This window comes from Pristiophorus japonicus, chromosome 18 (genome assembly GCF_044704955.1).
Source record: "Pristiophorus japonicus isolate sPriJap1 chromosome 18, sPriJap1.hap1, whole genome shotgun sequence".
Taxonomy (NCBI): domain Eukaryota; kingdom Metazoa; phylum Chordata; class Chondrichthyes; family Pristiophoridae; genus Pristiophorus; species Pristiophorus japonicus.
The window spans coordinates 31,609,342-31,633,981 of NC_091994.1; the positions used below are offsets into that span (position 1 = coordinate 31,609,342).

General features: G+C 43.2%; 1 protein-coding gene across 1 annotated transcript in view; it reads right to left on the reverse strand.

Annotated features, from left to right (window-relative positions):
- The window catches only part of zap70 (zeta chain of T cell receptor associated protein kinase 70), a 133,217-nt gene extending 109,899 nt beyond the window's left edge, over positions 1-23,318 (reverse strand). The window contains exon 1 of the mRNA XM_070860837.1: positions 23,249-23,318. The gene's annotated coding sequence lies outside the window, so the exon portion shown is untranslated. The remainder of the gene's footprint in view (positions 1-23,248) is intronic.
- Between the last annotated feature and the right edge of the window lie 1,322 nt (positions 23,319-24,640).

A 24,640-nucleotide genomic window follows, 5' to 3' on the forward strand; every position in this document is an offset into this window, starting at 1 on the left:
GTCATCACTGTCCTGTGCAGCGCCATGGTCAAGGTCACCTACGAGGGCACAGTGCACGAACTGCCACTCTGGATTGTCCCGGTCGATGGCCCCACACTGTTGGAAGGAGCTGGCTGGGCAAAATCCGCTGGAACTGGGATGACATCCGAGCGCTATCACATGTCGATGAGGCCTCATGTACCCAGGTTCTTAACAAATTTCCTTCCCTTTTTGAGCCAGGCATTGGAAACTTTTCGGGGGTGAAGGTGCGGATCTTCTTGGTCCCAGAGGCATGACCCATTCACCACAAGGCGCGAGCGGTACCTCACATGATGAGGGAGAGAGTGGAAATCGAGCTGGACAGGCTGCAACGCGAGGGCATCATCTCCGCAGTGGAATTCAGCGAGTGGGCCAGCCCAATTGTTCCAGTACTCAAAAGTGATGGCACGGTCAGGATTTGCGGCGATTATAAAGGAACTATTAATCATTTCTCATTACAGGATCAATACCCGCTACCTAAGGCAGACGACCTATTTGCGACGCTGGCAGGAGGCAAGACATTCACCAAGCTCGACCTGACTTCGGTCTACATGACGCAGGAGCTGGAGGAGTCTTCGAAGGGCCTCACCTGCATCAACATGCACAAGGGACTGTTCATCTACAACAGATGCCCGTTTGGAATTCGGTCAGCTGCAGCGATCTTCCAGAGAAACATGGAGAGCCTACTCAAGTCAGTACCACACATGGTGGTCTTTCAGGATGATATATTGGTCACGGTCGGGACAGCGCCAAGCACCTACAAAACCTGGAGGAGGTCTTCCAGGAATTGGATTGCGTCGGGCTGCGGCTGAAGAGGTCGAAATGCATCTTCATGACAACAGAAGTGGAGTTTTTGGGGAGAAAGATCGTGGCGGATGGCATTCGGCCCACAGATGCCAAGACAGAGGCTATCAGGAACGTGCCCAGGCCACAGAACGTCACGGAGCTGTGGTCGTTCCTGGGACTCCTCAACTATTTTGGTAACTTCCTACTGGGATTAAGCACCCTTTTAGAGCCCCTACATGTGTTATTGCGCAAAGGTGAGAACTGGGTATGGGGGAAAAACCAAGTAATTGCTTTTGAGAAAGCCAGAAACATTTTATGCTCCAACAAGCTGCTTGTATTGTATAACCCGTGTAAAAGACTTGTGCTAGCATGTGATACATCGTCGTACGGAGTCGGGTGTGTATTACAACAAGCTAACATTGCGGGGAAGTTGCAACCTGTCGCCTATGTTTCCAGGAGCTTGTCTAAGGCCGAGAGGGCCTACAGCATGTTTGAGAAAGAGGCATTAGCATGTGTGTTCGGGGTAAAGAAAATGCATCAGTAGCTGTTTGGCCTCAAATTTGAGCTGGAAACCGATCACAAGGGGATAAATACCAATGCCTCAGTCCGCATACAAAGGTGGGCACTTGCGATATCAGCGTATAATTATACTATCCGCCACAGACCAGGCACCGAGAACTGTGCGGATGCTCTCAGTCAGCTACCGTTGCCCACCACAGGGGTGGAAATGGCGCAGCCTGCAAACTTGTTGATGGTGGCGCAGCCCGCAGACTTGTTGATGGTCATGGAAGCATTTGAAAATGATAAATCACCTGTCACGGCCCGCCAGATTAGGACTTGGACCAGCCAAGATCCTCTGCTGTCCCTAGTAAAAAAACTGTGTACTGCATGGGAGCTGGGCCAGCATCCCTGTTGAAATGAAAGAGCCAATCAAGCCGTTCCAGCGGTGAAAGGACGAACTGTCCATTCAGGCAGACTGCCTGTTGTGGGGTAACCGTGTAGCGCTACCAAAAAAGGGCTACACGGGTACCCCACAAAGGTTCATCTCGTATCTCCACAGCACACACCCAGGTATAGTAATGATGAAAGTGATAGCCAGATCCCACGTGCGGTGGCCCGGTATCGACTCTGACTTCAAGTCCTGTGTACGGCAATGCAGCGTATGTGCTTAGTTGAGCAACGTGCCCAGAGAGGCACCACTAAGTTTGTGGTCCTGGCCCTCCAGACCATGGTCAAGGATCCATGTCGACTATGCGGACCCGTTTCTCGGTAAAATGTTCCTGGTGGTGGTGGATGCTTTTTCAAAATGGATTGAATGTGAAATAATGTCGGGAAGCACCGCCACCACCACCATTGAAAGCCTGAGGGCCATGTTTGCCACCCACGGCCTGTCTGATATACTGGTCGGTGATAACGGGCCATGTTTCACCAGTGCCGAATTTAAAGAATTCATGACCCGCAATGGGATCAAACATGTCACCTCGACCCCGTTTAAACCAGCCTCCAATGGGCAGGCAGAGCGGGCAGTACAAACCATCAAACAGAGCCTTAAACAAGTCACAGAAGGCTCACTCCAAACCCGCCTGTCCCGAGTACTGCTCAGCTATCGCACGAGACCGCACTCGCTCACGGGGTGCCCCCGACTGAGCTACTCATGAAAAGGACACTTAAAACCAGACTCTCGCTGGTTCACCCCAACCTGCATGATCAGGTAGAGTGCAGGCGGCAGCAACAAAATGTAAACGATGGTCTCGCCACTGTGTCACTTGAAATTTATCTGAATGACCCTGTGTATGTGCTAAACTATGGACATGGTCCCAAGTGGATCCCGGGTCACGTGATAGCTAAAGAAGGGAATAGGGTGTTTGTAGTCAAACTAGACAATGGACAAATTTGCAGAAAGCACCTGGACCAAACGAGGCTGCGGTTCACAGACTGCCCTGAACAACCCACAGCAGACACCACCTTTTTCGAGCCCACAACACACACCCAAAGGATCAACGACACCACGCCGGACCAGGAAATCGAACCCATCATGCCCAACAGCCCAGCAAGGCCAGGCTCACCTAGCCGCCCTGCAGGGCCAACAACACGCCAGCCCAGCGAGGGCACAGCTAACACACCAGAACAGACATTTGTATCGAAGCGGTTCACCAGGGAAAGACGGGCTCCCGACTGCCTCACCTTGTAAATAGTTTTCACTTTGACTTTGCAGGGGGGAGTGATGTTGTGTATCTGTAAAGCATGCACTCCCATGTTCCGCCACCAGGGAACTCATCTCCTGAAGTCCCAGAGCACTGTATATAAGCCGGCCCCTAAGGCCTGTTCCTCACTCTGGAGTGTCTTATTAAAGACTGAGGTCACTGTTACTTTATCCTCCCTGTGTGCAGCCTCATCTGTGTTAGGAACACAATAGTATAATAATGCAAAATCAAAATACAGTGGATGCTGAAAATCTGAAATAAAAACAGAAAATGTTAGAAAGGCACTGCAGGTCAGGCAGCATCTGCGGAGAGAGAAACCGAGTTAACGGGCAGTATTTTAACTCGGAGGTTGGGAGGAAACGAAGGGCCTGGATTGCTGTGCGAAACCCGGGAGAACAGGTATCCCTCAGGCCAAACTTAACGACAGTGCCTGTTTACCTTTTTTATTCTCTCTGTTTCCCATCCGCAGCCAGCCAGATTGTGAGCCTGGCTGGCTGGCTGTCAGGTGGGTAGGCCTGTGGTACTAGATCACAGCCGGGGAGCAGAGAGGAGGGAGGGAGATGTTGGAGGCCAGAGGAGGGGAGGTCGGAGATTAGGGGCTGGAGATCGAAGGCTAGGAGGTCAGAAGGCCAGAAGGGGCATCGGAAGCCTTAGGGTAAGGATAGAGGCTGGGGAAGCGGGAGTTCGGAGGCCTGGGGTAGGGGAGAGACCGATAGCTGCGGGCAGGGGACATCAGTAGCCTTATGGGGGAGGGTGAAGGGAGATTGGAAGGGTCAGGGCGGGGTGTCCAGTTGACGAGGCAGGAATGCTGGAAATCCGGCCGCCCAGAGTTAAATTTAAAATGGTGCTTCAAAATGAGGTACGCAGCCTCATTATAATATTTAAAGTGTCAAACCGCCTACTGGGAGCGGATTGGTCGTCTGCCCCCGTCCCGCGTCCATTAAAACCAGAAATCAGTGGGTTAGAGGCAGGTTGGGGTCGGCATTCATATTTCGAATACTTTCATCTCCCACCCAACCCAAACCTGCTCGTTTTCTGGGGATTAAAATTCCCTCCAACATTTCAGGTTAATGATCTTTCATCAGATTTTGACAAAAAGTCATCGACCTGAAACATTAACTCTGTTTCTATCTTCACAGGTGCTGCCTGACCTGCTGCGTATTTCCAGCATTTTCTGTTTTTATTTTAGTATAATAATACTTCATGAGAAACTCAGCCCAGCAAATATGACCATTATTCAGGGATCAATACCCTCTAACCACCTTCACACTGTATTCCTCAATCTCTTTTCATGCTTTTTGCTTGTTATAAGATTCCATTTCAGTCTTCAAATAATTAAAGTGTATTATTCTATTTCTGGAAAGGGCAAGGAGGGGACTATGCCTGAGCTTAGTTGCTAAAAATATCAACTTGCATTTATATGAAACCTTTAATGTAAAAATTGCCCCAAGGTGCTTCACAAATAGGCTGAAGGGAACAGTCATCAAGCCAGGAAATGATGTGGTTCAGAGGGGCGACCGAGTGCTTGGTTGAAGAAATTTGTTTTGAGAAATGTTCTAAAGATTGAAATAAAGATAGCGAGGCAGTAGGACCCAGTAAAATGGAATGCAACCATGTGCCAAACACTGAGTTCATAGTAGTCTTTTCAATAATTCCATGTCTCATATGTATTTCATGTACCAGGTGCTGTCTTTAAACTCTTCCATAGTAACGTTGTTGAAAAGATCCCAATGGATGCAATTCTTGATACTGCAAAGTGGGTGGTTGTTTCCAGACAATATAGTAAGAAGGAATAGACGAAAGTTAGTGAAAGGACAATTTGGAACAATTATATCAGGAAGGACTTCTGCATGTATTCAGCGAGCAATGCGTCGAAGTGTTGAGCACTTTTGATGTGTGGACATTCTTCCTGACATCAGTTCTAAATGATCCATTCACCAGTTTAATCTTAGCCTTAGATAGTGTAGCCGAGGAGAAAACTTTAGACTTATGCCAGATATAGTTCGATGATGTGATGGGAGATTGTAAGTTCTTTCTTCCCAAATAGACAAGCCAAATTAGACCGAATGGCTTCCCTCATCTGAATTTTTTGCGCACTTTTGCAATCTGGAATTTTCAGTTTTACTGCAAGAAATTTCTGATGACCGATTTAAATAAACTACTCCCTGATTCGCAGCTGTAAGAATTCTGTATGTCCAATATTCACAAAGTTTTTGCTGAGCTAAAATCTGTATCTCCACAGTTTATCTCCGAATATCAGTGTTTTGCAAAACATCTGCAAGCTATTTGCTCAAAAATTCCAGAGACTCCCATGTGGTAGATTAGTAAAACAAAAAATCTAAGTTCACAAAAGCAATCATCAACTCAACAGCATACTTTATTCTGCAAAGTCTCTAATTAAAACTCAGTACAGAAAGGTTCAAAATCCTGAATCCAGGCTTCACTATTTAGTGTCAAAATGACAATGGCCCTTTTCATATGAACTTCATTTGAATTTGGTGTGGTCAATAAAAATACTAAATGGTGGACAGAAACAACCTGAAGGAGTTGCATGTTTAAGAATGCTGACAAGAAGAAAAGCATGAACTTCTTACCTATTTTATATATATAATGTCACAGTTTAGCATTATAGAAGCATAGAGGTTTATAGAGCAGAAGGAAGCCACCCTGCCTACTGTGTCTGTGCCATGCTTTTCTAGAGCAATCCAAAACTAATCCCAGAGCCTTGTTTTCTACCCGTACCCCTTTATCTTATTCTGCTTCAAAAGTTTATCCAGTTTCCCCTTGAAAGATGCAATGGTCTCTGCTTCAGTCACTTCCTGCGGCAGAGAATTTAATGTTCCAACAGCCAGCTGTGTGAAGAAATGTGGCTATCATTTACACTTGACTGCAAATATTCTCAGGAGTTCTCCCGCTTCACCGCCGTAACTTCAATCGAAGTTCAATGGAAACCATGTTCACGCACATGAACAGGATTTCCGCTAAAGTTACAGCCGCAGAACGGGAGAAGCCCTGAGGAAATTCTTAGCCCCAGTGTCTGGAGTAAGAAAACTCAGTGCCTAATTATTTCTATTCACATCAGACTGGAAGACAACAAAAACATTGAGATGTCCACAGTTACTACTTGGTATTTTGTTTGTTAATCACACAGCAATGACAACATACGCAGCAATTTACAACCAAATAGAACTGTGTTTATGAAATTCCTGGGAAGTTTTGGCATAACTATAGTGTAAGAGCGACGCTACATAATTTCTTCCAAAAATATTTGCACATAAATAATTGGCACCGGGTTTACACTAAAAGATTGCTACATGCAAAGTTTCTTGATTGTTCTGAGATACGACTGCCAAAACTATCTGCCGTTCATTTACATTACACCGCCCCATGCAAAAGACCACTTATGCGAGTTTCCTAGAATTACACAAACAATGCACTGATGTAGATTTAGGCCCAACAATGCAGATGCACGATGGCGCAAGGTCACCTGATAATGGTGTAACTTGATAGTGATGTCCTTTGCAATTTTTTAACAAAGGTTTTTACACCACTATGATTAATCAAAGTGCTGTCTATCTCAATGCACCCACAATTTTTCAGATACCTGCCCCTCCCTTCCCATGTATTCAAATGAATGAAACAGCTGGACTGGCCTTACCAATGGGCATACCCCTGTTCTGCATAATAATGGAAGAAGAAGTTAAGCAACAGTGACAAGAGGCTGTGAGAGTGAGGCGCCATGGAATGGGGTACTGAAGTTGCATGTTCAGCCATGAACTCATTGAATGGCAGCGCAGGCTCGAAGAGCCGAATGGCCTACTCCTGCACCTATTTTCTATGTTTCTATGTTTCTATGGACTAGACATAAGCCATTACCACCAATAAAACCAGCATAAAGTTAGGTGTCAGTATGATCCAGCAAATTTGTGGCCTTATATATCTGGAGCTATGACAATATAAGATCTTGATTATCATACGATGTCAGGAACCTAATACTAATTGGAAGCCAGTGTTTCCAAATTGAGTAGGTGCTTATACATATAAGTAACTAATGTCCTTTAGGGAAGGAAATCTGCTGTCCTTACCTGGTCTGGCCTTTACGAGAGGCATTAACCCCAGGAGCAAATGCAATCATTGTACTATAAATGGTAGCTATGCCTTTTGGAAGCTTCTGTTTCCAGTATCAACATTATTATTTATTCGGTACTGTTACATGTGATAACTTTAAACTGTTTTGTAATATGTTGCAAGTGGGATGTCTTTAAGGACATCTTGCGTGACATTTAATTTTTTCGAGAGATCAGTTTAGAACAACATGTTTGAACTCTGTGATTATCTTAATTCCCCCATAATTCGTGTGCCTATGCAATAGTAACTTTTCCTAATAACGTCGAGTGAAAGTTTCCTATTGAAAGTTCTGTTTTTTACCAAAGAATGGTGCTATGACTGTGCCACTGCACAGAGCAAGGAAAATCAGCGTGAAAGTCACCATCAGGCTTATTTTGTGCACGCCCCACTTGCTGACTCAGAGTAATATTGGAAGATCAAGAAGAAAAATGGAGAAGAAGAGTGGAGGATATTTGCCCTTAAATTTTAAAGTAACTTGTTAAAACTAGTTACCTTTAAATGCTCATTAGATCTGCATGATTTTAGAAATGTACTAAAAAGGGAGATATAGATATGATGTGAAAATGACTGAAGTTGCTAGGAATAGATGCAGCAGAAAGAGCCTTTCTGCAAAAATTGACCATAAAGAAATGTGGCAATTACTGGGTTAAACTGGCAATCTAAATACCAAGAATAGGCCTGGCAATAACATGCTGAATAAATAATATTCAATTGCATAATCGGAGGCAAATGGCACGAACTCTTATGACTATGCTTTGCAGATATTTACTTATGATATTTTGTGGTCACAAGTAGAATGCTGCTGAATGGAAATGTTTTTTCCACAACTGTAAAAGTGATAATCAAGAGTACGGCACCTGCTTAAGGCTAAAACTTTGTTTTAACATAATATAACTTGTTAAGAAATATAATCTGGCCTGTAAAACTATAAAGCACAACAATGTGAATTAAAATCTCCGACCTTTCAGATATGCTACTTACTTCATAGTTAAAATAAAACTATGCAATGCATGTATGGAAATGAAAGCTGTTAACATTTGAAAAGTAGCCTTTTGAATACATTTGAACATTATAATCTTAAGGGAGTAAAATGCAAGTATTTCATCATTTATTTCATTTCATGTTAGGGGCTCATTTTGTTTACCACGACTACACGCTGATTAAGTATTTAGACATTTCAAACAAGAACAGATTATGTTATTTTGGAAAAGTAACAGGCTTTTATGTAACAAGATGAAATTTCAAAAGGTGAAGTTAACTAAATCACAATTATATTTATTGATATGCTTGTTTGATCTATAAAATTGATAGTAATTAAAAACAGGAGCTCCCGATATTTCTCAGGCATTTAAAAAGAAAGATTTGCATTTATATAGTGCCTTTCATGACCACCAGACGTCCCAAAGTGCTTTACAGCCAATGAAGTACTTTTTGAAGTGTACTTACTGTTGTAATGTAGGAAGCGCAGCAGCCGATTTGCGCACACCAAGCTCCCACAAACAGCAATGTGATAATGACCAAATAATCTGTTTTAGTGATGTTGATTGAGGGATAAATATTGGCTAGGACACCGGGAAAAACTCCCCTGCTCCGCTTCAAAAGAGTGCCATAGGAGCTTTTATGTCCATCCGAGAGAGCAAGTGGGGCCTCAATTTAACATTTCATCCGAAAGACAGCACCTCCGACAGTGCAGCACTCCCTCAATACTGCACTGGAGTGTCAGCGTAGATCTTTGTGCTCAGGTCTCTGGAGTGGGACTTGAACCTACAAGTTTCTGACTCACATGCAAGAGCCTGGTCATTAACGATGGTGACTTGTAACATATGCAAATAACATAGTCTGTGATGAGATGAATAGCCCCGCATTTTCATTTTTTAATACATTTTGAAATAGTTCGTTATATAATTGCTATGCCTGCTAGTATACAAAATTTATGCCTTAATCCTATATTTTGACCTTTCGTTGGAACGGAGAAACAGTTGCATTGCCATGTGCTTCACTTTAAGGTTTAAAAGTAATTAAGCAGTGCGCAGAGGCCCATCTGAAAAATAGTTTCCTGTAGATTGTGCATATACTTGGGCACATTTATGCCAAATGTATGAAGCGTAATTAGCAGTATCGAGAAACTGCTGCAACATTGTGAAATCATTCTCCTAATGATTCGAATGTCAAAACCTATAAAGTGGTATTGAAGGTTAACATTGGAGTCAACTCAAGAACTGTGAAATATCACAATATCAACAGCATATAAATATTTGGATAAGTTCTTCCAAATCACATACCATTCCCAGGTGGCCTGCCCCTAAGCTTCTGCCAATGCATAATTACTGGAAGTGCAAAAGAAATTAGTTTGCATTTTCTTTTACAAACACAATTATTTAACCAGTTTGTAGGAAGATGAGCAAGAGAGACCCAAATAATGTATACTTGGAAGATAAACAAAACCATACATGATTCTCCAACAAGCACCAATGCTGTTCTGACAAATACAGCGGCAGCAAACTCTCTTCCACTTCTACCTGTGCAGGCATTTCTGCTGGAGATTTTCTGTTAACTCTTACATCTAATTCAAAAGGAACAACATTCCGAAAGGCAGAAATCACTTAAAAGCAGTTTTTCCATTTAAATTACTCTGACGTGTTGGCTTCTGCTTTGTGAACATACAGACAATAATGTCCAAATCAAATATTGCAGCATATGCTCAGATCAAGCATTAGAAAAAGACATGTTACTTGTATCCCATTTGCAAGGATGAACTGCTCAGATCATTATTTTTTAAAGCAAAACTAAAAAATACAAGTTAATGTTATTTATGTTACCTTTTCTTCATCCAACAAATTCAGACCCCTCATCTTCTTGGAATTATATTATTTCAGAAGCTCTTTCTGCTTTCTAATACTGATATGATTTTAATATGTATAGATTTTATTCTGTTTATTACCTTGTTCAATGGGAATCTACAGTAGTGGGCTTGGATCATATGGCTGTTTAATGAAAGACATTTTCTCTCTGCTGCAATACATTTCTGTTGCATTCCTCCTAGTCTTTGTCTTTTCCTTTTATTGTTTTCCAGTCATGCTGATCTCAGATATTTGTGGCCTTCCTCTTACTATTTTTGGCTGTCTAATTCTTTACTTGTTTGTCTCCTAACTCAGTTTCCGCTTCACATTTTCATTATCTGTCTGACTGCCTTTCTCTCCCTGTTTATTCTTGGGCCAAAGTATTGGCCCAGAATTTGCGATCCGAGGCTTCCCGTAGGTGGATGCCCCCGACCGCAAAAATTTCTACGAGAGTACCTAGTGGTGCCGGAGGTTCGGAGGCTTGCAGTCTTGGGTGTCTACGCGAAGGCCTTCATAGAGGCGCACGTATCCTAGGAGCGTATGGGTTTTGTACGCATCGCTGGGATCACGTGGGTCTAAAAATAAACATACCTTATTTAATAGGATTTTAAATGTTCAAATTATTTTTTTTAACGTATTTTTCTGTACTTTAAAAGTCTTACGCTGATAAAAGCATATTTGGGCAAATAGCCCAACTCTCTGCCCGCAGAGGCCCTTTACTTTCGAATGCAGTGGATCTGTCAAGCAGATTCTTGACAGATCGCAAGTTCCAGGTTTAGGCGAATGCGCTTCGCATACCTAAACCCAGAACTTGTGCGGCCCCTACGGGCGTATGCGCACTTGTATGCGCCCACAGGGGCAGCAAATTCAGGTCCGTTGTGTTGTACAGTAGTTTTGAGCCTACGACTGCAATTTAACCTTCAAAGCTTTCTGAGGATGTCATCAGAAGTTGACATTTGTTTTGTTCTGCAGATGTATTAAGGTATCTCTATTCTGTCTTGCTATTATATCATCATCTATCTAGTGTCTGATAAGTTGGCAAGTAGTAGGACATCAGGGTAAAAATTGGTATGTGTTGCATCTGTTTTTCAGGTGTAAAATGGGAGCAAACATGTGCGCAAGCTTGAACCCATTTTTTAGACATCCCGGGAAGACGGACATTAGGTCCTTGAATATGTTAATTCCTGGTGATCCTTGATTTTCTTGGTCTGAGCATGTGCTGCGCAGCACCAAGTCTGGACAGAAATGAGCCCAGACCAAAATCTACCCCAGCAAGTCTACAATTCAGATGGAGTGTGAGAAAGTTGGATCTCAAACCAGCGTACTAAGCTTAAATAAAGGAGACTATGAAGGTATGAGGGCAGAATTGCCTAGTATGGACTTGGGAAAATAGATTAACGTGTAGGACGGTTGATGAACAGTGGCATACATTTAAGGAGATATTTCACAACTCTCAAGAAAAATATATTCTAGTGAGGAGGAAAGGGTGTAAAAGATAGCCATCCGTGGCTAACAAAAGAAATAAAGGACGGTATCCAATTAAAAAACAAGGGCATACAAAGTGGCTAAAACTAGTGGGAGCACAGAAGATTGGGAAGCTTTTCAAAGCCACCAAAGAATGACGAAAAAAATGATTAAGAAAGCGAAGATAGACTATGGAAGTAAACTAGCACGAAATATAAAAAAAGATAGCAAGAGTTTCTATAGGTATATAAAAAGGAAAAGAGTGGCTAAAGTAAATGTTGGTCCCTTAGAAGACGAGACCGGGGAATTAGTAATGGGGAACATGGAGATGGCAGAAACTCTGAACAAATATTTTGTATCAGTCTTTACAGTAGAGGACACTAACAATATCCCAACAGTGAGTAGTCAAGGGGTTATAGGAGGGGAGGAAGTTAACACAATCACAATCACTAAGAAGGTAGTACTCAGTAAGATAATGGGACTAAAGGTGGATATATTCCCTGGACTTGATGGCTTGCATCCTTAAGAGAAGTAGCAGCAGGGATTGTGGATGCATTGGTTGTAATTTACCCAAATTCCCTGGCTTCTGGGGAGGTCCCAGCAGATTGGAAAACTGCAAATGTAAAGCCCCTATTTAAAAAAGGAGGCAGACAAAAAGCAGGAAACTATAGACCAGTTAGCCTAACATCTGTGGTTGGAAAAATGTTGTAGTCGATTATTAAAGAAGCAGGCGGGACATTTGGAAAAGCAAAATTCGGTCAGGCAGAGTCTGTATGGAGTTATGAAGGGGAAGCCATGTTTGACAAATTTGCTGGAAATCTTTGAGGATGTAATGAACAGGGTGGATAAAGGGGAACCAGTGGATGTAGTGTATTTGGACTTCCAGAAGGCATTTGACAAGGAGCCACATAAAAGGTTACTGCATAAGATAAAAGTTCACAGGGTTGGGGGTAATATATTAGCATGGATAGAGAATTGGCTAACTAACAGAAAACAGAGAGTCGAGATAAATGGTTAATTCTCGGGTTGGCAATCAGTAACTAGTGGGGTGCCGCAGGGATCAGTGCTGGGACCCAACTATTTACAATCTATACTAACGACATGAAAGAAAGGACCAAGTGTAACGTCGATAAGTTTGCTGACGATACAAAGATGGGAGGAAAAGCAATGTGTGAGGAGGACACAAAAAAATCTGCAAAAGGACATAGACAGGCTAAGTGAGTGGCCAAAAATTTATCAGATGGAGTATAATGTTGGAAAGTGTGAACTCATGCACTTTGGCAGAATAAAATCAAAGAGCAAGTTATTATTTAAATGGAGAAAAATTGCAAAGTGCTGCAGTACAGAGAGACCTGGGGGTACTTGTGCATGAAACACAAAAGGTTAGTATGCAGGTACAGCAAGTGATCAGGAAGACCAATGGAATCTTGGCCTTTATTGCAAAGGGGATGGAGTATAAAAGCAGGGAAGTCTTGCTACATTTATATCGGGTATTGGTGAGGCCACACCTGGAATACTGCACGCAGTTTTGGTTTCCATATTTACGAAAGGATATACTTGCTTTGGAGGCTGTTCAGAGAAGTTTCACTAGGTTGATTCTGGAGATGAGGGGGTTGACTTATGAGGAAAGGTTGAGTAGGTTGGGCCTCTACTCATTGGAATTCAGAAGAACGAGAGTTGATCTTATCGAAATGTATAAGATTATGAGGGGGTTTGACAAGGTGGATACAGAGAGGATGTTTCCACTGATAGGGGAAACTAGAACTAGGGGGCACAATTTTAGAATAAGGGGCCGCCCATTTAAAAATGAGATGAGGAGGAATTTCTTCTCTCAGATGGTTGTAAATCTGTGGAATTCACTGCCTCAGAAGCTGGGGCATTGAATACATTTAAGACAGAAATAGACAGTTTCTTAACCGATAAGGGAATAAGAGGTAATGGGGAGCAGGTGTGGAAATGGATCTGAGTCCATGATCGAATCAGCCATGATCGTATTAAATGGCAGAGCAGGCTCGAGCGGCCGTATGGCCTACTCCTGCTCCTAATTCTTGTGTTCTTATGTTCTAAGGCTAGCAGATTAAAACGAATATTTTTCTCAACCTTCCTAAATTTCATGTCTGCATCTCTTTTTCTCCTCAACAACAATGACTTGTATTTATATAGCATCTTTAACATAGTAAAATGTCCTAAGGCGCTTCACAGGAGTATAATAAGACAAAAAATTTGACACTGAGCCACATGACCAAAAGTTTGGTCAAAGACATAGGTTTTAAGGAACGTCTTCAAGGAGGAAAGAGAGGTAGAGAGGCAGAGTGGTTTAGACAGGAAATTTCAGAGCTTAGGGCCTGGGCAACAGAAGGCATGGCCACTAATGGTTGAGCGATTATAATCAGGGATGCAGAATTAGAGGAGCGCAGATATCTCGGGGGGTTGTAGGACACTGTGTGGAACTGCATAAGAACATAAAAACATAAGAAATATGAGCAGCAGTAAGCCATTTGGCACTTTGAGCCTGCTCCGCCATTCAATAAGATGATGGCTGATCTGCTCTTGGCCTCAACTCCACTTCCCCGCCCACTTCCCATAACCCTTGACTCCTTTATCTTTCAAAAATCTTTCTATCTCCACCCTAAATATATTCAATGACCCAGTCTCCACAGCTCTCTGGGGTAGAGAATTCAAAAGATTCACAACCCTCTGAGAGAAGAAATTCCTCCTCATCTCCGTTTTAAATGGGCGACCCGTTATTCTGAAACTATGCCCCCTAGTTCCCCATGAGGGAAAACATCCTCTCTGTCAAGCCCCCTCAGAATCTTATACGTTTCAATAAGATCACCTCTCATTCTTCTAAACTCCAACTTGCTCAACCTTTCTTCATAAGACAACACCTTCATCTTAGGAATCAACCTCGTGAACCTTCTCCAAACTGCTTCCAATGCAAGTATATCCTTCCATAAATAAGGAGACTAAAACTGTATGCAGTACTCCAGGTGTGGTCTCACCAATGCCCTGTACAGTTGTAGCAGGACTTCCCTACTTTTATACTCCATCCCCCTTGCAATAAAGGCCAACATTCCATTTGCCTTCCTAATTATTGCTGTACCTGCATGCTAAGTTTTTGTGTTTCATATACAAGGACCCCCAGATCCCTTTGTACCGCAGCATTTTGTAATCTCCCCATTTAAATAATAATTAGCTTTTTTATTTCTCCTACCAAAGTGGATAACCTCACATTTTCTCACATTATACTCCATCTGCAAAATTTTTGCCCACTCACTTCGCCTATCTATATCCTTTTGCAGATTCTTTGCATCTTCCTCACAACTTGCTTTCCCACCTATCTTTGTATCATCAGCAAATTTGGCTACATTACACTCGATCCCTTTATCTAAGCCATTAATATAGATTGTAAATAGTTGAGGCCCCAGCACTGATCCCTGTGGCACCCCACTAGTTACAGTTTGCCAACCTGAAAATGTCTATTTATCCCGACTCTCTGTTTTCTGTTAGTTAGCCAATCCTCTCTCTGTTAATTCTCTGTGCTAATATATTACCCCCAACCCCGTGAGCTCTTATCTTGTGCAGTAACCTTTTATGTTGCACCTTATCGAATGCCTTCTGGAAATCCAAATAAACAACATCTACTGGTTCCCCCTTATCCACCCTGCTCGTTACATCCTCAAAGAATTCCAGTAAATTTGTCAAACATGATTTCCCTTTCAAAAACCATGCTGACTCTGCTTGACTGTATTATGGTTTTCTAAATGTCCTGCTGCTACTTCCTTAATAATGGACTCCAGCATTTTCCCGATGACCGATGTTAGGCTAACTGGTCTACAGTTTCCTGCTTTCTGTCTCCCTCTTTTCTTAAATAGTGGCATTACATTTGCAGTCTTCCAATCCACTGGGACCTCTCCAGAATCCAGGGAATTTTGGTAGATTACAACCAATGCATTCACTATTTCTGCAGCCACTTCATTTAAGGCCCTAGGATGTAGGCAATCAGGTCCAGGGGATTTGTCCACCTTTAGTCCCATTAGTTTGCCTAGTACTTTTTCTCTAATGATAGTGATTGTTTTAAGTTCCCGCCTCCCAATAGCCCCCAATTATCAATTATTGGGATGCTTTAAGTGTCTTCTACCGTGAAGACTAATCCAAAATATTTGCTTAACGTCCCTATTTCCCATTATTAATTCCCCAGACTGATCCTCTAAGGGACCAACATTTACATTAGCTACTCTCTTCCTTTTTATATACCTGTAGAGGCTCTTACTGTCTGTTTTTATATTTTTTGCTAGTTTACTCTCATAATCTATCTTCTCTCTCTTTATTATTTTTTTAGTCGCCCTTTGCTGATTTCTAAAACATTCTCAATCCTCTTCCACTGTCCTTCACCACATTATATGCCTTTGTTTTCAATTTGATACCATCCTTTAGTTCGTTAGTTAGCCACCGATGGTTCATCATTCTCTTACAGTCTTTCTTTCTCACTGGAATATATCTTTGTTGAGAGTTATGGAGATCTCCTTAAATGTCTGCCACTGCGTATCTACCGTCTTATCCTTTCATCTATTTTCCCAGTCCACTTTAGCAAACTCTGCCTTCATACCTTTGTAATGCCTTTACTTAATTTGAGGACACTAGTTTGAGACCTAACTTTCTCACCCTCAAACTGAATTTGAAACTCTACCATGCTATCATCCCTCTTCTCAAGGGATCCTTTACTATGAGGTCATTAATTAATCCAGTCTCATTACACATTACCAGATCTAAAATAGTCTGTTCCCTGATTGGTTCCACTATGTATTGTTCTAAGAAACCATCCTGAATACATTCTATGAACTCTTCCTCAAGGCTACTTTGATAATTTGATTTGTCCAATTAATATGAAGATTAAAATCGCCCATGATTATTGCCGTACCTTTCTTACAAGCCGCCATTATTTCTTGATTTATACTCTGTCCTACAGTGTAGCTACTGTTTGGGGGCCTATAGACTACTCTCACCAGTAACTTATTTCCCTTATTATTTCTTATCTCCACCCAAACTGATTCTACATCTTGATCTTCTGAACCAATATCATTTCTCACTACTGCACTGATCTCATCCTTTATTAACAGAGACTCCATTTCCTTTCTGTCTATCCTTCCGAAATGTCAAATACCCCTGAATATTCAGTTCCCAGCTTTGGTCGCCTTGCAACCACGTCTCTGTAATGGCTATCAGAGCTTACCCATTTATTTCTATTTGTGCCGTCAACTCATCTATCTTGTTGCGAATGCTGCGTGCATTCAGATAAAGAGCTTTTAATTTTGTCTTTTCCCATTTTTCCCTACTCTGACCCCACTTTTTGATGCACTCTTATATTTATATGCTCTGTCCTTTCCTGTCACACTCTGGTTATCATTACCCCTATCGCTACCCTGCACTATTGCCTTCTCCTTTCCCTTTGACTTTTTAACTTTCCGCTCACCTGATCCCTCCCCCCACTATTTAGTTTGAAGCCCTATCTACAGCCCTAGTTTTTTGATTCGCATTGGATTAGTAAGCCTTTCTATAAGAAAATAAGAACATAGGGCCCAAGTTTCCACATGATTTGCGCCTGATTTTTAGGAGCAACTGGTGGAGAACGGACTATCTTAGAAATCGCAATTCTCCACATTTTTTTTCTGCAGTTCTAGTCAGGTAGAACAGTTTTACTTTGGAACAGAATTTTTTCTTCAAAAGGGGGCGTATCCGGCCATTGACGCCTGATTCCAAAGTTTCCACAGTGAAAACGTACTCCAAACTAAGTTAGAATGGAGCAAGTGAAGATTTTTGTAGAACTGAAAAAACCTGTTCTAGACATTAAAAAATCAGGCACGGGTTACAAATTAGGCGTCCAGAACGAGGTGGGGGGGGGGGTGGGGGGGAAGGGAAGTCATTAAATTCTACAATAAATCCTTATTTATACTTATACAAATATTATACAAATAAATCCAACCTGAATAAACATTTATAAGCAAAGAAAAGATTAAATAAACCATCTTCCTACCTGTGTGAAGGCACGGAGAATGCTGCAGTCAGCCTGAGGCGCCCGTTCTTTCCCGCGGGGGGGGGGGGAGAGGAGGCGCCCGTTCTTTCCCGCGGGGGGGGAGGAGGCGCCCGTTCTTTCCCGCGGGGGGGGGGGGAGAGGAGGCGCCCGTTCTTTCCCGCGGGGGGGGTAGGAGGCGCCCGTTCTTTCCCGCGGGGGGGAGGAGGCGCCTGTTCTTTCCCGCGGGGGGGAGGAGGCGCCCGTTCTTCTCGCGGGGGGGAGGAGACGCCCGTTCTTCCCGCAGGGGGGGGGGAGGAGGCGCCCGTTCTTCCCGCGGGGGGAGAGGAGACGCCCGTTCTTTCCCGCGGGGGGAGAGGAGACGCCCGTTCTTTCCCGCGGGGGGGAGGAGGAGGCGCCCGTTCTTCCCGCGGGGGGAGAGGAGACGCCCGTTCTTTCCCGCGGGGGGGAGGAGGAGGCGCCCATTCTTTCCCGCGGGGGGGAGGAGGCGCCCGTTCTTCCCGCGGGGGGGGGAGAGGAGGCGCCCGTTCTTCCCGCGGGGGGAGAGGAGACGCCCGTTCTTTCCCGCGGGGGGGGGGAGGAAGCGCCCTTTCTTCCCGCGGGGGGAGAGGAGACGCCCGTTCTTTCCCGCGGGGGGGGGGAGGAAGCGCCCTTTCTTCCCGCGGGGGGAGAGGAGACGCCCGTTCTTTCCCGCGGGGGGAGAGGAGACGCCCGTTCTTCCCGCGGGGGGAGAGGAGACGCCCGTTCTTCCCACGGGGGGAGAGGAGACGCCCGTTCTTCCCACGGGGGGAGAGGAGACGCCCGTTCTTCCCACGGGGGGAGAGGAGACGCCCGTTCTTCCCACGGGGGGAGAGGAGACGCCCGTTCTTCCCACGGGGGGAGAGGAGACGCCCGTTCTTCCCGCGGGGGGAGAGGAGACGCCCGTTCTTCCCGCGGGGGGGGGAGGAGGCGCCCGTTCTTCCCGCGGGGGGAGAGGAGACGCCCGTTCTTTCCCGCGGGGGGGGGGAGGAGGCGCCCGTTCTTCCCGCGGGGGGGGGGAGGAGGCGCCCGTTCTTCCCGCGGGGGGAGAGGAGATGCCCGTTCTTCCCGCGGGGGGGGGGGGGAGAGGAGATGCCCGTTCTTTCCCGCGGGGGGGGGGGAGGAGGCGCCCGTTCTTCCCACGGGGGGGCGAGGAGGCGCCCGTTCTTCCCGCGGGGGGGGAGGAGGCACCCGTTCTTCCCGCGGGGGGTGGGGGGAGGGGGGGAGGAGGCTGGAAGTGCTGATGTGCTGATGGCAATGTGCTTTTATTTTAAAAATGTTCAAAAATTAAACAGCTACAAAGAACTACAAAAATGGCCGAGTGCCAATGTTTTTTTCACACTGCGCGTGCGCGAATGCTCCAACGCGCACGCGCAGCGTTGCCGGCAGGAAAAAAACTAATTTAAATAGTACCCGCCCCCTCCCACTTACAAAATCGGCGCGAGTGAAGGCTCCGCCCCCCTGGGCGCCGCGCCAGGCAGACATGGAGCTGCAGGGTGCTCCAGAATCGCGAGTTTTTTTTTAGGCGCCGTTTTAGGCGTGAAAAACGGGCGCCCAGCTCGGAGGGGCGCCCGTTTTTTATCGTGTGGAAACTTGCGCCCATTAAAACTAGGAGCAGGAGTAGACCATTTGGCCCCTCGAGCCTGCTCCGCCATTTAATATGATCATGGCTGATCTGATCATGGACTCAGCTCCACGTCCCTGCACGCTCCCCATAGCCCTTTATTCCTTTATCATTCAAAAATCTGTCTATCTCCGCCTTAAATATATTCAATGACCCAGCCTCCACAGCTCTCTGGGGCAGAGAATTCCATAGATTTACAACCCTCTGAGAGAAGAAGTTCATCCTCATCTCAGTTTTAAATGGGCGGCCCCTTATTCTGAGACTATGTCCCATAGTTTTTAGTATCCCCTATGCCCTATGAGTGGAAATATCCTCTCTGCATCCACCTTGTTGATCCCCGTCATTATCTTACATGTTTCGATAAGATCACCTCTCATTCTTCTGAACTCTCATAAGTATAGGACCAACCTACTCAACCTATCTTCATAAGTCAATCCCCTCATCTCCGGAATCAACCTAGTGAACCTTCTCTAAACAGCCTCTAATGCAAGTATATCCTTCCTTAAATATGGAGACCAAAACTGTACGCAGTACTCTAGGTGTGGCCTCACCAATACCCTGTACAGTTGTAGCAGGACTTCTCTGCTTTCTATCCCCCTTGCAATAAAGGTCAACATTCCATTTGCCTTCCTGATTACTTGCTCAATCCGCTTTCTAACTTTTTATGTTTCATGCACAAGGACTCCCAGGTCCCTCTGTACTGCAGCACTTTGCAATTTTTCTCCATTTAAATTATAATTTGCTTTCTATTTTTTCTGCCAAAGTGGATAACCTCACATTTTCCCACATTATACTCCATGTGCCAAATTTTTGCCCACTAACTTAGCCTATCTATATCCCTTTGCAGATTTTTTGTGTCCTCCTCACAATTTGCTTTCCCACCCATCTTTGTATCATCAGCAAACGTGGCTACATTACACTCAGTCCCTTCATCCAAGTCATTAATATAGATTGTAAATAGTTGAGGCCCCAGCACCAGTCCCTGCAGCACCCCACTAGTTACTGATTGCCAACCGGAAAATGAACCATTTATCCCAACTCTCTGTTTTCTGTTAGCTAGCCAATCCTCTATCCATGCTAATATATTACCCCCAACCCCGTGAACTTTTATCTTGTGCAGTAACTTTTTATGTGACACCTTATCAAATATCTTCTGGAAATCCAAATACACCACATCCACTGGTTCCCCCTTATCCAACCTGCTCGTTACATCCTCAAAGAATTCCAGCAAATTTGTCAAACATGATTTCCCTTTCATAAAACCATGCTGACTCTGCTTGACTGAATTATGCTTTTCCAAATGTCCCGCTACTGCTTCTTTAATAATGGACTCCAGCATTTTCCCAACGACTGATGTTAGGCTAACTGGTCCATAGTTCCCTGCTTTCTGTCTGCCTCCTTTTTTAAACAGAGGTTACATTTGCGGTTATCCAATCCACTGAGACCTCCCCAGAATCCAGGGAATTTTGATAGATTACAAACAATTCATCCATTATCTCTGCAGCCACCTCTTTTAAGACCCAAGGATGTAAGCCATCAGGTCCAGGGGACTTGTCCGCCTTTAGTCCCATTATTTTACCGAGTACTACTTCTTTACTTATAGTGATTGTATTAAGTTCCTCCCTCCCTATAGCCCCTAAATCATCCACTATTGGGAAGTTTTTACTGTCTTCTACCATGAAGACCGATAGAAACTATTTGTTCAACTTCTGGATTAATTAAGATTTAATATCAGAAATCGGTTCCCACACAACATACAATAAGAAGATAAAGAGAAAGTAATTGAAATTATACACAAAAGACTATTTAATATAGTCTAGCTAATAGTAAAAATATATTTCTATCCTTATAGTACTTAAATACGTAGCCTAGGCTGACACTTCTATGCACTATGGAAGGAGTGCTGCCTTCTTGGAAGTGTTATCTTTTGGATGAGACATTAAACCAAGCCCAGCCTATCTGTTCAAGTCCTCGTGTCCTGATCAACATTCATCTCTCAATCAATGCCAAAAAAACAGATTAACTGGTCATTTATTTCATTTTCTATTTCTGGAACTTTGCCCTGTGCAAATTGGATGCCGCGTTTGCCTACGAGTAAGTGACTGTACTTCAAAAATAGGTCATTGGCTGTGAACAATTTTGGGATATCCTGAAGCAGTGTAAGGTACTATATAACTGCAAATTCTTTTGTTTTTATTTTATCTTTCTTTTTTTCTTTCTTTCTTTCATTCCTTTCTTTCTTTCTATTTCTAATGTGAATGTTTTTTTGCTTTGCAGTTTCAAAAGACGATTTCATGTGACTGTATGTTCAATCAGTACCTTTTTATGCATAAAGGATTATGCATTATGTATAATTTCAAATCGTTCTAGCTAATTTAGTAAATCTCTTCAAACTGTTCACCCTCGTCAGGACATAGCCAGATTATAACTTCTCTGAGTGCTACCGAGTGCAGTACAGAATTTTATACAATATAATTTTACAGAAGAACATAAAAAAGTCAGGTATAATAAATAACAGTCATCCATCGTAACTCATCACGAAGAACTAATCACAATTATCTTAATTTCCATAGGGGATCACCCAGTCTTTCCGTAAAAATTATGTCAACAGTTGAAATGGCCGTTTATGCTGTTTCTCCAAGGGCTCAGCTGAACTACTACCAAAGTTACAGTGGAACATTGGGACAACTCCCGTGAAATCTCAGGACCAAAATGCTTAAGATGTTGCTACGCTACAGATATTGGGATCTGGATAGAATGATGCATAGCCAGCAGCCCCAAGTCATATTGTGAATTACAACGCTTTGTACAAAGCGCTCTCCCCAACCAGTCTTGGGAGGTTCATTTTTAATGTTATGAGAGAGCAAGCAGCAAAAGTTACTTTCCAGAAATTCCTTAAACCATCTTGGCACTTAAAAAAATTGTCTTCAAGCTAGGTTGGAGTTATACCATAACAGCGTGAGGCCCAAATGGTGTCACACTAACTACCATAGGAAGTGTTGTACCTTTCAGCATCAATGTACTCAGGAGTACGGAAATTAATATTCAGTGATTGTTATTTCTTTCTTTCTCATATTCATGTTGGATATACATCAGTTAAGGCATTTCTTGCAGGTGCCACTCAACATATAATGCACACAGTCTGTTAGTGTGCGGGTGCCTAAAATTGAAGCTGTGCTATCTGGGGCCTTTATTTCAGATTAAAAATGACAAGAAAAGGTTACTTGAATTACACCTGTGTTTTAACCACACGTATTGCTATGTTTTAACTGTTACATTGTCTTTCTTTTCAATTTATTGTAAGTATGTATTTGTCACCTTACAGCGTTGTTAATTTAACTAGATTATCTGATTAAAATCTCATTCTGCTGTGATAAAAGTGATCCTTCACATATAACCTGAATGTTCATCGTATTAACATAACTGACAAAATTATGCAACAGTTCTGAAATCCAGCCAAATACTTCATAAATGGTGATCTGCAATTTAGAATTTCAGTGTAATAAAACCAGAACCAAACAAAATAACTCGGATGGTAGGTGAACCTGAGATATGTTATAAAATGATAGTGGATCTGATATGTAACAATATTTAATAATGTATGATATATGGAAATCCTTTGCACAAAATCGTGACTTTTTATTGAGTCAAGTGCTAAAATCAATCTTTTCAAAGGTTTTAAATCTTTTGAAGTTTTTGGTTCTCATTAAAATAATTTTATGATTTAATCGTGACACATTGCTATACGTCACATAAATTTAAAAACAAACTAATTTCAATTTATAGGTTCCACTTTTATCTACAATTAATAAAATCACTGCAAGCACTAAAAGGGACTAAATCTTATATTTTGGCTTTTTCTAGTTGTGTCCTATTCATGTCTTAATTTGTGTTTAACATGGCAGACTGTTGTCGTAATGTCACAATGCACTTTGAAATTTGTCAGCTGCATCGGTTAAAGCTCTGCAAATATTTGTAAATCATGTTTTCACAACGGGCATGCAGTATTTTTCTGTCATTATATAGCACAGCCTAAAAGGATTCTTTCAAATTATTTAAACAAGTGTTTTTTTTTATCCTCACCAATAGTGGATATATAAATGCACACTGTATATGAATGTACAAGAAAGCTTACCTCCTATATCGTTTAGATTCTACGTCATTTATAAAGTCGAATTATTTTCTCCGAACGTTGCTTTCTTTGGTCCTCAATCGATGGAATGGTAACTTTTCCAAAACTAGTAAATATTGTGAAAAATATTCCCTCAGATTTGACGAGGGAAAGTAGTTATCAGCTAAAGTAATTTTATTCAGACATAATCAGCAAAATCTGTTGTGATATGCGCGCAGAGGTTACATGGCGGAACTTGTAGGCAGAAACAATGAGTATCAATTTCTCGGAAATGTGACCTACTTCCTTATTGTGGAACTGCCAAGTGTTTCAGTTTAACATGTCAAAATATCACAATCTTGCTTTCACGTTGTCAACAATATTCACTTTTCTCAGGTTAGAGTGCATTTACACTGCAAATTTGGCACCAGTGCAAAATGGTTTCAGCTTTGTACCAGTAGTGTAAAGCAAATGTTAAAACCTAACTCCGAAGTGAAATGGAGTGAGAGTTCATTTAATTCTCTGCTCCATTCCCACTCTGATTTCTCCATCCTTGGCTTCTTACACTGTTCCAACTGATATGTCCTTACTATAGAGTATAAATACACACGAGGCCCATACTTGAGAGAAGGTCACTCTGTGACCAGTTACCTTTATTACCAAGACCTCACGTGATGAAGGTGGGTGGAGCTTCCCCTTTTATATCTGAAAGTCCAGGTTAGGTGTGTCTCCCACAAGTTCACCCCTTGTGGTCAATGTTCTCAAGGTGTACAACTTAGGTCAGCTTATACATGGGTTACAATGATAGTTGAATACATGACATCACCTCCCCCCAAAGTCTTATTGGGATCACAGATTAAGTCTCTCTGGTGGTTTATGCTCCCTTGTAGAGAGCCTGAGTTGGGGCTCCGGTTGTTGGGCGTTGGCCTGAGTGTCTGCTGTTTGCAGTGCCTCAAGTCTGTCTGGACTGCCCACAGTGACTGGGCTCTCCTCCACTTGGTTCCGGTGTTTGGTCACCTGTGGTGGAGTAAACTCTACATTGTATTCTTCCTCTGCTTCTTCTATGGGGTTGCTGAACTTCCTTTTAGTTTGATCCACGTGTTTGCGGCAGATTTGTCCATTGGTAAGTTTAACTACCAAAACTCTATTCCCCTCTTTGGCAATCACAGTGCCTGCAAGCCATTTGGGCCCTGCAGCATAATTAAGGACAAAAACAGGGTCATTGACATCATTACATCGTGCCCTCGCATTCCTGTCATGGTAGTCACATTGTGACTGACGCCTGCTCTCGACAATTTCTTTCATAGTAGGGTGTATAAGGGGTAACCTGGTTTTGAGCGTCCTTTTCATTAGCAGCTCTGCGGGTGGAACCCCTGTGAGCGAGTGTGGTCGGGATCTATTGGCCAACAGGAGGCG